This window comes from Amblyomma americanum, chromosome 5, assembly GCF_052857255.1.
Source record: "Amblyomma americanum isolate KBUSLIRL-KWMA chromosome 5, ASM5285725v1, whole genome shotgun sequence".
Classification (NCBI taxonomy): Eukaryota; Metazoa; Arthropoda; class Arachnida; order Ixodida; family Ixodidae; genus Amblyomma; species Amblyomma americanum.
Window position 1 is genome coordinate 89655736 of NC_135501.1, and position 12427 is coordinate 89668162.

Consider the following 12427-nt stretch of genomic DNA (forward strand, 5'->3'; position numbering starts at 1 on the left):
AAATTACATTTATATGCGCCTAGTTGTGAGAATCAAGATAATAATCTGCTAGTCATCTGCGCTTCAAAATTAGGTACGCGATTTGATATTCCAAAAGCAACTGTTTAAACTTTATTCCTGTTCTAGCTTTTTTATCCAATGATCTTCAGTATAATTTTCATTTTTGAAAGCGCCCTTCACATCTGCAGATAAAGAAACAGCAAAGAATATATTAAGTCTACTTCATCTGCTCTCTTCTGTAGCATTTGAAAGCCTTCTTAAATGAGAAATTAACCAATGCCAGCCGTTGGGAACTGTTGGTGGGAGCAATGAAAACGCGGCCAAGACGTATTAAAGGCGGCCTATAAAAAGAGTGAGTGAGAAAACACACACATACAATCTGAACCCAATGCTAATGGTGTAGTAGGACTAGAGCCATCATACACTGTTCTGTTTTGTAAAGCATCCCTCTCCGTAGTCCACGTGGCAACAAGTGGGGCTGCATTTGTGCGATTTTTCTACCAAATTTTGGTATTAGTTTTTGGAGTCTTTTTGTACGTGCTTAAGGACCACATTTTATTACAGAGGAACTTTTCCATACACTGGAACCTTCAATTCGACCCCTGCTTGGAACATCAAAGGAGAGGATCAACGAACAGAGTACAACGTCCTCCAGGCAGACTTAAGAAAAGGTAATAGATTTATTAAGAATAATTCTTTGTCCACTTGTTGTCACGGTTCATTTAGGTTTCATTATGATGTAAAAATGATAAGGACTTTAGTAATAAAACAGCTTGCACTGCTGCAAGCAACTACTTGTAGCCCATAAAGGTTTGCACAATTGTAAAAATAAAGAATCTTCGATGTGCTCAGCCTGACAACATAGGCGTCACGCTGAAAAGGCGCGAAATATCTTCAGCATTCTTTGGACAATGCTACCCAAACTAACGCCTGACATAGCTTAGAATTACCATGTGCGTTTACTCATATGTCTGAATAGGGCTATAATCTGGCTGCTGAGTCTCTGTGAAGAAACACAAAAACGAAAGCGGATTTCTTGAGAGCGTTGTGTAGGCGAACACACCGATGTCGATCACGTCCCTGATGTCTCAGGACCAATATTTGTTGTGTCAGAAATGCATGAAGATAAAGAAATAAATGCTTCTGTGAGTAATTTAACAATATTAAAAAGTAGAATGGCTGCTTCTTCAGCCGCCATCACCGCGCTTGGGGAGTCGGACTGCTTCTTGACGCTTCCCCAACTCTGAAACAAAGGCTTCGCCGATAACCCAACAAGTCATCCAACATGGAGTCATGAATAGTGTGGCTTACAATGCCTGGCCGCTGCATTCAGCGCTTTATTAGGAGGTCCATGCTGCGATGAAAGCACGGCCAAGACGTATTAAAGGCGACCCATAAAAAACAGTGAATTAGAAAACATATAGATACGATATGAACCCAACGCTAACGGTTGTCGTAGGACTAGGCCCATCATACATTGCTCTGTGCGTGTGCGTGCACAATGGCTATGCTTCTTTTTACGGACATTTTGCTAGCGTTTGCTCCGAATTTTTTGGTTGTAAGTAATGGCTGCGTGTATCATCGTTTCTGCCGTCTGTGTCTTTTTGTGCTTAATCAAAATAAACAAATGTTTAGCCTTTTTCTAAATCATCATCTCTTGCCAAAAAGCGAATGCGCGGTCGAGAGTTTAAGTGTCTTCAAAATTTTCATATATTCAAATAGTATTTCTCATTCGTGAAGGACTGGAAAGCAACAGTGTTAGCTCTATCCATTTCTCAAGGAATCAAATTTCTCAATAGCCGGAGAGCAAAGGAAAAAATTGGAGTACGCTTAAGCTTCACCTTTAAGAGTGGAACGCGACAGCGTGTTGCAGCACTGCCAGGAAATCCACGGAACGCCATCGCCCGTTCGGCGCGACGCCTTGCCCGTTAGACAAATCGCCCTGCTACGTACGATGAAACGGACGTGCGGAGCGGCATACCACGTAGAAGCGCTGCCAAGCGCATCTGCCGATACGCGCGGGGCTCAAGTTGCAGTCGTAGCTCGTCGGCACATCGTTCTCGACAAATGCGATGCCACGAACGCCAGCGTAGCCTCCGCTTTGAACGAACGGGCAGCAAGCTGCAAGCTTCGTGGTGAACGCGCTTTGGATGTGCGCTGCGTTTTTCGCCGCTCACCGCGTGATTCCTGCGTGCTTGTACTGGTTAACTGCGCCTATACGAGAGATATGTGAGACATGTAACCCGCCGCGGTGGCTCAGTGGTTAGCGTGTTTGGCTACTGAGCCGGAGTACCCGGGTTCGAACCCGACCGCAGCGGCCGCGTATCAATGGAGGCGAAACGCTGAGGCCCTCTTGTGGTGTGCGATGTAAGTGCACGTGAAAAATCCCCAGGTGGTCGAAATTATTCCGTAGCCCTCCACTACAGCACTTGTTTCTTCCTTTCTTCTTTCACTCCCTCCTTTATCCCTTCCCTTACGGCGCGGTTCTGGTGTCCAACGATATAAGAGACAAATACTGCGCCATTTCCTTTCCCCAAAAACCAATTATTATTATTTTTATTATTATTATTATTAGGACTTGTCACTTCCCCTACTTAAAATCAATTTTCATTTCATTTTCCTTTCCTTACGGCGCGGTTCGGGCGTCCACAGAGATATGTCAGACAAGCCTCACTTCCTTTCCTTAAAACCAATATTCATTTCATTTCCCTTCCCTTACGGCGCGGTGTGGGTTGTCCACCGAAATATGTGACGTGTGTCCCTTCCTTCCTTTGGACTGCCGTCGCGCGCTATCGGTTGGGGCAGTGGCGTACATTGCGGGGAGGAGGAGTAGGGATTTTTCGCTCGCGGGGAGGAGGAGGAATTTTTTCGCTCACGGCCGACGCCGACGAAACCGGCTTTTCTGCGACACGAGCTCTTTAACGCTATTGCGTTAAAAGTGTTTTTGTTACCAGCCTCGGCCAGGCTGCTCAGGTGCGGTGAGGATAAGCCTGTACGTGAACTTGAAGAGTGCCTTGCAGAGAGACTGCACTGAGACGGATACCAACCCGCAGTGGCGAGTTGACGCTTGGCTGCTATGCGCTAGGGATGGAATTTCGATTCTTGCGGCTGTCTTCGCACATCAATCCAGAGCGTTCGACTAAAGTGTCCTTCATCGCCCACATACCCTGGTAAACCCCGGTTACCAACACTACATCACAAGTGGCACTCAAGGCATAAGTACTCCTCACACCATCATGTAAAGGGTTTGAAGTGCGGAAATGTACTGAAGCGGCGAACCGTTCACTTCAACAAGCGCCGTGTCATGATTTTAACGGCAGAAGCCTGCTAACATCTGTTATAAAGAGGGAGGAAATTATAGTTTAAATTGAACACGTTTCTCTAGTGTACAAAGGTGAGGGAACTTAAAATAGCGATAGGGCTACAAAATTTGCTAAAATAAATACGTACACAAGGTTGTTAATTTATTGGTGTTTGAGAACTGTACTAGCATTAATGGAAACCTCAAGTAGCCGAGGATGAGAACAAAATGCATTCATGCATTCATTAAGCTCTAAACCTAACCACAGCCGAAGGGTGTAATAAAAATGGGACATATCACCAGATTACAAGAGAAAGTAATAACCTGAATGGGACGATTGCAACTCTTCTTACTTACAGTTTTATTTTCTCCTAAAACTCGGGAGAAAACTACATTTTTTCCTTTCAGATCATAACCTAAATCAAAGGTAACATGCGAAGGTAACCGTTTAGCTAATTTCATTACATTTGACGATGCCCATTTCATGATGGAGCTCCAGTAAGGTGGGCAGATGTTTTTATAATCCTGGACAGCTTTCCATGGCTATGCATCCAAGGATAGGAAGGAAAGAGAAAGAGGCAGGATTTTGTCCTATTGCTGTGGAGAGTGGCCTACCTCATCCGTAGCAAGCCCGCACAACCTTCTGACTTATCGCGCCGCCCCGCTAGCCCGAAGAAATAACAATCCATTCCCCAACAGCAGGATTACAAAGGAGCACATCCTTCCATTTTCTGTCTTCCTTTGACTGTATAGACCGAAAGAACTGTCAATATGCATTTCTTTATTTATGTAATTTACAAACCTCAAGGACCCCAAAAAAGGGGCTGTCCATGAGGGGTGGCTAGTACCGATATAACAACAAAAAACGACTATATCCTGCACAATGCGAAATAAATTTTCAAAGTACAAATTCAACAGGCTAGCAGCTTACAAAATCGAAATTCAAAACGCTCAAATGCTTTCGTAGGTACAAAAGAAAAACAAAACACAACTATAAATGATTGAAAGAAGCGGTGAAAGGTGGGTAAGAATTCGATAACGGATTAGAGAACCATAAAAACCGCATAGTGAAACAAAGTACTATATATCAACGTTTGAAGGGAAAGGTACAAGAAAACTTAAAATGCGTCTTAAGATTTAAACATGTCTTTGAATATAATCAGGTCTTCTGCTACCACAGCGGCCTTGGGAAGGCCGTTCCAATCTTTTGCTGTCGAGATAAAGACTTCGCAAATGATTTTGTTTTTCGGCAATGTTATGACACCTGTTGACAGTTTTCGTGAAGAGCTGAAAACGGGGAGTGTTTCTTTCGGGGTATCAGTTCTTTAGTTCGGTTACACTTGTGCAGGATGAATAATCGGAGTGAGCAAATCTAAGGGCGCGATTTTTGATAGTTTGTATGCTTTCAGAAAGCCATCCCTCATGAGGGTTCCATATGGCGTCTGCATATTCTATTTTGGGCGTATTAATGTGATGTTGGCTAGTAATTTTACATGTGCCTGGGTAAATTTCACTGAGCATTGAAGATAGCCCACTGATTGGCTGGATGCAACAGCGATGTGGTTAATATGCGTTGACCACGTAAGATCGCCAGACAGGTGTAATCCCACGTATTTGCATGGTTTAGTAGTATGTAAACGAGGTCCGCGGAAAAAAAAAGCCGTGAGAGGTTAAGTTGGAGCGTCTATAAAAATGCTGGAGTTACATTCAGAAATGCTTTAGGACACCTGCCATTTTTCACACCAATTTCCTAGCGCTATCATGTAACGTTGTAAGCTAACACTGTCTTCATTTTTAATCACTTTAGCATAAGTTGCTCCGCCGTCTGCAAAAAGGCGCTCGCTTTTGTTTATGTACTGAGGAGAGCCATTAATGCAGATGAGAAAGAGCAGAGGGCCAGTCACCGATCTTTAGACGCACCGGAAAGAACAGGGGCAGAGTTAGACGCAGAGTTAAATACTACAAACTGATTTCACTCACTAAGGAAGTTTTCAATCCTTGCTAGAACAAATGGGTTAAGATTTAAATGTGATAATTTGCGCATTAGCCGGTTATGAGGAAATCTATCAATACCTTTTTCCAAGTCAAGAAAGACAGCATCTGTTACGTACTTATTATCAAGATAATGGTGTAGGTCATGAAGACAAGTTGCTAATTCGGTTCCGCAGGAGAGGTGTTAAGAAAATCATTGTTCTGGTGGGTATATGAAACTGTGGTGTTCAGGCGCTTAATAATGTCGGAGTAAGTAATGTATTCCTTAATGTTGGATGCGAAGCTGCTTAGTGATATCAGTCTGTAATTATAAATGGATAGCCTGCTGCCTGTTTGAAGATTGAGACAACCTTACTCATTTTTCGTTCACTAAGTATTGTAAGTCTTTTAACTGCGGTATTTAACCACGAGACTGCAGCTTTGTTTTTAATAGTTGTGGTCGGTACAAACTTCTGAACGAGGTCATTCAGCTCATTATGAAGAAGGCACTCAAGTAAAACTTGTTGAGGGGCTAGTTGGTGCATAGTTCTATGTACAAATGTTAGCCCAAAAATAAGAGACAATCGCGCGTTGTCTTGTCCACCTTTCTTGTGATTGTCTCTTATTTTTGCACTAACATTTGTACATGAAGAAAGCACTAGTTTTCTTCTGTAGAAAGTGCATGAAATCCGCTTTTGTAGGGGCTATAGAAAATATTCATCTCTCAGCCTATCGCTTGATAATCACCACGGGCATACTGACTTAGTTGTTTGTTAGGGGGTTTTTCTTTATGGCACAGGAATGTAAAAGTAGAGAGGATAAACTGATGCTGGCCTATATTTTTAAGGTAATGATGGGACCAATTTCTTTTGAGGGTTTCGTGGAGGCCAACAAATGCCCTATGGCGCTGAATATCAAAAACGTACTGTGGAAATTTTGCTTTCTTGGTGCACCCTGTGATTTGCTGTAGGAGTAAGAATGACCTGGTGCCAGGGAAGTGGCATGCTATATGTCAGGTTGCAGAGCGCAAGAATAGTAGCCCATTAACACTGCAGGAGCAATTCCCGGTGAAACATTTGCAGGGCTAGTCCAACGAGGAGATAAAATAACTTCAACCTTTGTCAACAGTGACACCACCGCTGCGCCTTATCTCACCGCCTCTTTATTTTATCTAATTTCAAAAGAATCGTTTTTGATTGTGTTACGCTGCGTTGGCAACTGTCTTCAGACAGTCAGAGTCAGATTGTGATGCGCAGAAAAGCTGGGCATGAAGGTTTACTAGTAGTATATGCACTAGAATCCAAAGAGCCGCGTTTAGAGCTATCATCGTAACGACATCAGTTTTTCATGGCGCACAATGATTTAATTATGCGGATGCCAGCAGGAAAAGTACCGGACTTGATGACTGCGGTTTTTGGGCACTTCCAGAGCCAGGAGGAAGAGTAAAGGCCGGGAGATTAAGTGGAAGAATGAATGAATCGTACTGCACTGCAGCTCGTAAAAAAAATGCGCAGCAGCGCCAGCTTTCAGATGTGGCTGCTTTGCTCAACACTGACTAGCTGTTTAACACATCGCAGTGGGAAGTTGAATCGCTGCTGTCGAAGTAACGATGGAAATTGTCGTTAAGGCAATCGCACTGCGGTGAAAATCGAAGGGTCTCAACAGAAAGCAGGACACGATTTATTGTATGTGTTAACCTTGGCTCCAGTTTGGCGCGTGTATAACTTAGCGGCGATTGTGGTCGCGATCAGTGTACAAGAAATCGATATACAATTCTCATGACGCGGTAAACGGCATCCTAGCTTTTCCGCTTAAACAACTTAAAATGCGTTAAAAGCGCCTGAAAGCCAGCTTTCATCGAGCTCTTGCAAAGTTCCCTCTTACCCAGCGGATGCAGGCATTACCAGTATCGGCCGTATAGTTTGTGAGTTTCTCTGTTCGGAACGTCGGAAGCGAAACCGTTATGCCCGACTTGTCACACGCAGTCTACTGAAGTCCAAGTGAGATAAAGTTTTTGTTCAGTGGCAGCAAGGGCGAAGCAAAAGGGAGGGAAATTGGTGAGGCCACATACGTGAAGTCGACACTGCCAGTTCTCTAACATGGTGCCACTCAGGTATTGTAGAAGCTTGGGCAAGCTGGTGTAATATTGTTTTACATTAGCACAAGGGACAAAGCACGAAACAAGTGCCCAGACACGGCGCTGCTCCCAGTGCCGTGTCTGTGCACTTATGTCGTCATTCGTCCCTTGCGCTAATGTAAAACAAAGGTGCAACCCGTTAAATAAAGTGCGGGCTGTCCATTTGGGAGCGCTCAACGGGCCCACTTGGCTCGTTCTGAAAACGATGGGGAGCTATGAAATATTGCCACGGAAAGGCGCAGTTACGTGATTTGATAGCACAGTTGCGGGATTTCTTCAACTGCGTGTACAAAGTACACACTAGGAGGAACGCTCTTACATAAACTAAACAACCGACTTTTGAACCAACTCCTATCTTATTGAAAAGCGCTTTCCTATCAGATATACTCTGCATATTTTTCATATAGAAGCAGTCATTAGTAAATAATGCTGCATTATTAAAAATAGATCGACTTGCTTGCTCAGACATTCGGACTATTGGGACCTTATTTCCTTGCGCGCTTGCAGTACGCAATCGTCTTGCTACACAATATGAGGAACAGTATATTCTTTATTTCCTGAGTCTACCACATGTTAGGTTTTATAATTGTCACATGACATTACATAAAAGCTCTGTGTATATTTGGGCAATACTTAAGGCAGAGTACTCAAGAAATCTAAGGGGTGCGTTCGGTTTGCGATTCCCGGTGCTAATTACTCTAACTTACACTCATCTATTGCAGGTGGTCCATGGCCTATGAATTACAAGCTCATATATTCTGATTATGATCAGTGCTCAGTTTTTCGTGTTCTCGAAATTCAGAATGGTACGTATAAAATAAGATTTAAAAATTAAAGGGCAAATGTGCCTCGAATTCTCAGCTTTCACGCTGCTCCAGTTTTTAGTCAAAACCTGCAAGATGTTTCTTTGTCATCTAATTTTATTTGGCATCCTCATTGCGTCTTCATTAGTTTGCTGTCTTTCAAACTGGGCCAGAAAGGTGGAGTACAAAATGTACCTAAAACCGAACCATCCATTCTTTCGCGCTACTTTGATTATTAAGCACTCTGTTAGCCTTTAATAACCGAAAATATATTTGTAAAATAATGGTGCTCTCATAGCACTGCAATGGCATCTGAGGTTAGCTTTGCATCCTGAAGCTTTTCCCAGGAACTTAAACACTAAGCTCACAGCTAATTTTGTGATAGGCAGCATCTAAGGATTTTGGACAGCGAACGTACTAAATTGTGAAGTTTTGCTCTGAAAAGTGCCTCTTTGGTTCATCCTTGAACATGCACAAGCTGTGTCTTGTTCAAGATATTTGTTTAGTGTTAACAATTTTTCAAGAAATTGTCGATTACTAGCGGCCGACGCTATTAATACCTCGATGTGGTAAAAACTTCCATAATCGAGAAAAGTAACGCAGGTAGTAATTTGTGTGCCCATAAAATTCGGCGCTTTCTAGCAAACCGTAATTTTTCTTCGCGTATTCAAATCTAAGGAAATCAATAAGCCCCAACATAAACACTTTAAATTACGATGTCAAGCTTGAAATGAACGCTGCAAACAAAGAGGTGGATATTCTAATCCTTAATGAAATACGCGATAAGAGGGAGCCGGGTGTTAAAATTGTGCAGCCACCAATACAAATTAGGAGAGCGATGGTTTGTTTTTCTGTCTGCTGGAATTTGCGCGCTTACGGCGCTTGGGCATATTTTGTATTCCAGGGTATGGATGCATGGTGCTTCTCGCAGATGCAGCAGCTCGCTCAAGTATGCCGGATGAGTGTAAAAGCATGTACCAGAACGCATGCGACCCATCACATGATAGGCTTAGAACAGTATTCCAAAAAAACTGCTCAAAACCCGAAGTTGCAGGCGTCGGGCTTTCGTGAATAAAGGATGTTTCTTGCACCTTGTCGCATTTCTCACAAAGAGTTGCTGTGATCTGCCTGCACTGAAGCCGGGATTGAGCACATTTATAACTGTCCATAATTTTAGCCATGTATGCGAAACAACATGCTGGAATAAGTCAAATTCTCTATGTTAGCAAGCACGATCTACGCTGTGCTTTGAGGACCAGTTATGCTAGAAAAGTGTGGGGCACACCTCAATTTCTACCCCCTCCCCATCACGCACAGAAGGTGAAGCGGCAGGTCTTAAGAGGTTATGTTGAAAAACAATTGTTACTTTGTAAGAAGAAACACAAATTCCTGCTTTGACTCAGCCATTTAAATAAATTAACAAAGAATCTATCTTTAGGGTTCACCCTAATTTGTGGCGCTTATACTTGACAAACGCTAGAAATATAGTTTTGCGTGCCTAGCTTGTCCGCAAGGTTATATCCACAAGGAACCTGACTTTCACTTCTGGATGTGGGTAATGAAAAACGCCGGCTCTCAAACACTGCCCGTTAACCTATGTGAAAGCTCACGAAGATATTTGCCGGTAGTATTATAGTATGAAGAAGACAAGGTTAGTGCGATAACGCAAATAATTTCCGGAAAGACTCAGCAATGGCATTGTACAGCAAGATTTTGTAGCATTTAGGTCCAAAAACTAAAGATGAGCTAAACAATACACGCAGAGGAGGCCTCCAGGTTGGTTAAGACACCTGGAGTTTTTTTTTCATGCACTCAAAGCGCACAATAAAAACGCATTGCTTTAATTTCACCTCTATCGAAATTTGGCTGCGGCTTCTGCCGCAAAGTTTATACCTTGTGTCCTTGTGTTCATGAAAAGAACGCACTAAGCACCAACGCACCATGGCGGATAGCTGGAACGGGGTTGGTCCGACATAAGTAGCGTCGACTGCACTGAAAACTTGTGAAAAAAGCGATGGCTTGTGAAAACAGTAACTTCTGACATCAACTTGTGGAAAAAGTGACGGATCGATCGGAAGTTCGTGATGCTGATTATGGCACCAAGGCGGCAAATGCTGGGTCACTTGGTGAAAATATTTCAGTCGTTAGGACGGAAGAGGGTTTCCGTGCTGGAATGAATGGAAACTCTTCGACTGTTGAAAAGCGACCCCCTCCCCGCCTCTACAACACTGTCTATGGTCATAGAGACTGGATGCAACTGTGACTGTGTTTAAAAATGGCGGAGGTAACGGACAGCTATGAGTCTTACCAGATTGCCGGATTTTTGAAAGCCGTTGGAAGAAAATGCGGATTGCAGCAATGCTGATACTAGAATACTTGTCAGATACCTCTTCATTCAAACTCAGTAAAACTAAGCGGCGACGACAACAACAAGCGCTCTCGACTGTCGACGGGCTATAAATGGCTTTTGGCTGTGCTCGTTACAATGGTGAAAACCAATCGTGCTAGAGCGCGCATACAACATATACGACAATATGCCACACCAGTTAAACAGTTGAGACAAAAATAATTAAAGGTAATTGTAGCGACTTCTTGCACGACATGCATGGAGAGAAGGCAAAGCGATGACAAGCAAACAGCGAACTCCGAGTCTGTCGGCATCCTCTTCACAATAACTACCGGCCCTATGCTGCAAAGAGAAAAATTGTTGACGTTTCATCATCATCATCATCATCATCAGGCCTACTACACCCACTGCAGGGCAAAGGCCTCTCCCATGTCTCTCCAATTAACCCTATCATTTGCAGCTGCATCCACCCTTTGCCTGCAAACTTCTTAATCTCATCCGCCCACCTAACCTTCTGCCGCCCCCTGCTCCGCTTACTTTCTCTTGGAATCCACTCCGTTACCCTTAAGGACCAGCGGTTATCTTGCCTTCGCATTACATGCCCTGCCCAAGCCCATTTCTTTCTCTTGATTTCGAAATGACGTTTAACTATTCGTTGACGTTTAACTATTCTAAAACAAGTTATACGGAGCGAAAACTCTGTTTGGCTTAGTTTGCTTGAATATGCTTTCGTTAAGCTTAGTTACTTAGCATATATTTGCGCCTCCTATCAATTGTTTAGCTATTTGAAGCAATGATTATGTGCACAGTTCAGGTTAATGATTGCTTTCGGTGAAGTTTCAATGGAACATGTTTGTCGACGGATAAACTTTCCGCCAAACGGATTGTGTGGTCGGTGAACGCTGGTTAGGCTGAGATTATGATGCTGCAGTGTCACTAACATAAGAAACCTTCGTCAAAGACGCAGCAGCGGCCGCCTCTGCCGCTAACCATTACGTCTTTCTCTCCTGATCATACTTCCGTAGCATCACAAGTCTAGATTTTCGTTGCTCCTCTGTTTCAGCGGCTCGTTTAGCTCGTGTCCTCTGCAGTACACCTTTTCTACGAGCTATAGACCAGATTCTTTTACCCTCGCACGCAGGCCGTAGGAGCGCTCCTGCTCTCGACACCAGTTGCCATCTGTCAGCGCGTGCGGCACGTTGGACTGCGTCCGGGTCGCGCCGGCGGCGCGTAGAAAGCGTGTTTACGCGTTCTTCGCTTCCGTCGCTGATGTGCTCTATCACCTAACGTACGTGGGTGTTTGCGGCGTATCACTAGTCACATTTTGCCAGGCCGTTCTGCGGTTATCTGCCACAAACTATTACAAATTGTTACAGACATATGCGAGGGTAGTCTACCACGTGCGATATGAATTGGAAACAGGTACTTAGAAGCACATTTCTGCGCTGGCGTGTCGTTTGTTGCCGTTTTTTACGTACGCTACCATCAAAGATAAATTGTTTCATCAGAATGTATATTTATCGATTTCAATCGACGGCGCAGTGATGTGCCAGCGGTAACCGGATAGGCCAGGTGCAGATCGAAGGTTGTCCAGACGAAGCGCGTGGTTTCAATCGCCAGTACTTCTACAACATCGTGCGCTGAGCTTGCTATTGTTCCCGTTAAACACGTTTCGTGCACGGGGATGTAAGCACGACCACTACCAATTTAAGTTGCTATTTACGTGTGTATCTTAGAGGAATCTGCGGGGTAAAGGACTTACCGTAGTATCTCCCTGCTGTTGGTATCTACCTGATTCACAGCAATATACACACGATTTTATTACATTCCATGATACTTGACCAAACGGCAACGCGACGCTGTCTAAC

At 43.7% G+C, this 12427-nt stretch overlaps 1 long non-coding RNA gene across 1 annotated transcript; it reads left to right on the top strand.

Annotated features, from left to right (window-relative positions):
- Positions 1 to 385: 385 nt before the first annotated feature.
- LOC144134868 (uncharacterized) lies at positions 386 to 9213 on the top strand. The gene is made up of 4 exons (XR_013315283.1): positions 386 to 510; positions 565 to 671; positions 8132 to 8215; positions 9117 to 9213. It is a non-coding gene; the product is annotated as an uncharacterized LOC144134868 (long non-coding RNA).
- Positions 9214 to 12427: the final 3214 nt, after the last annotated feature.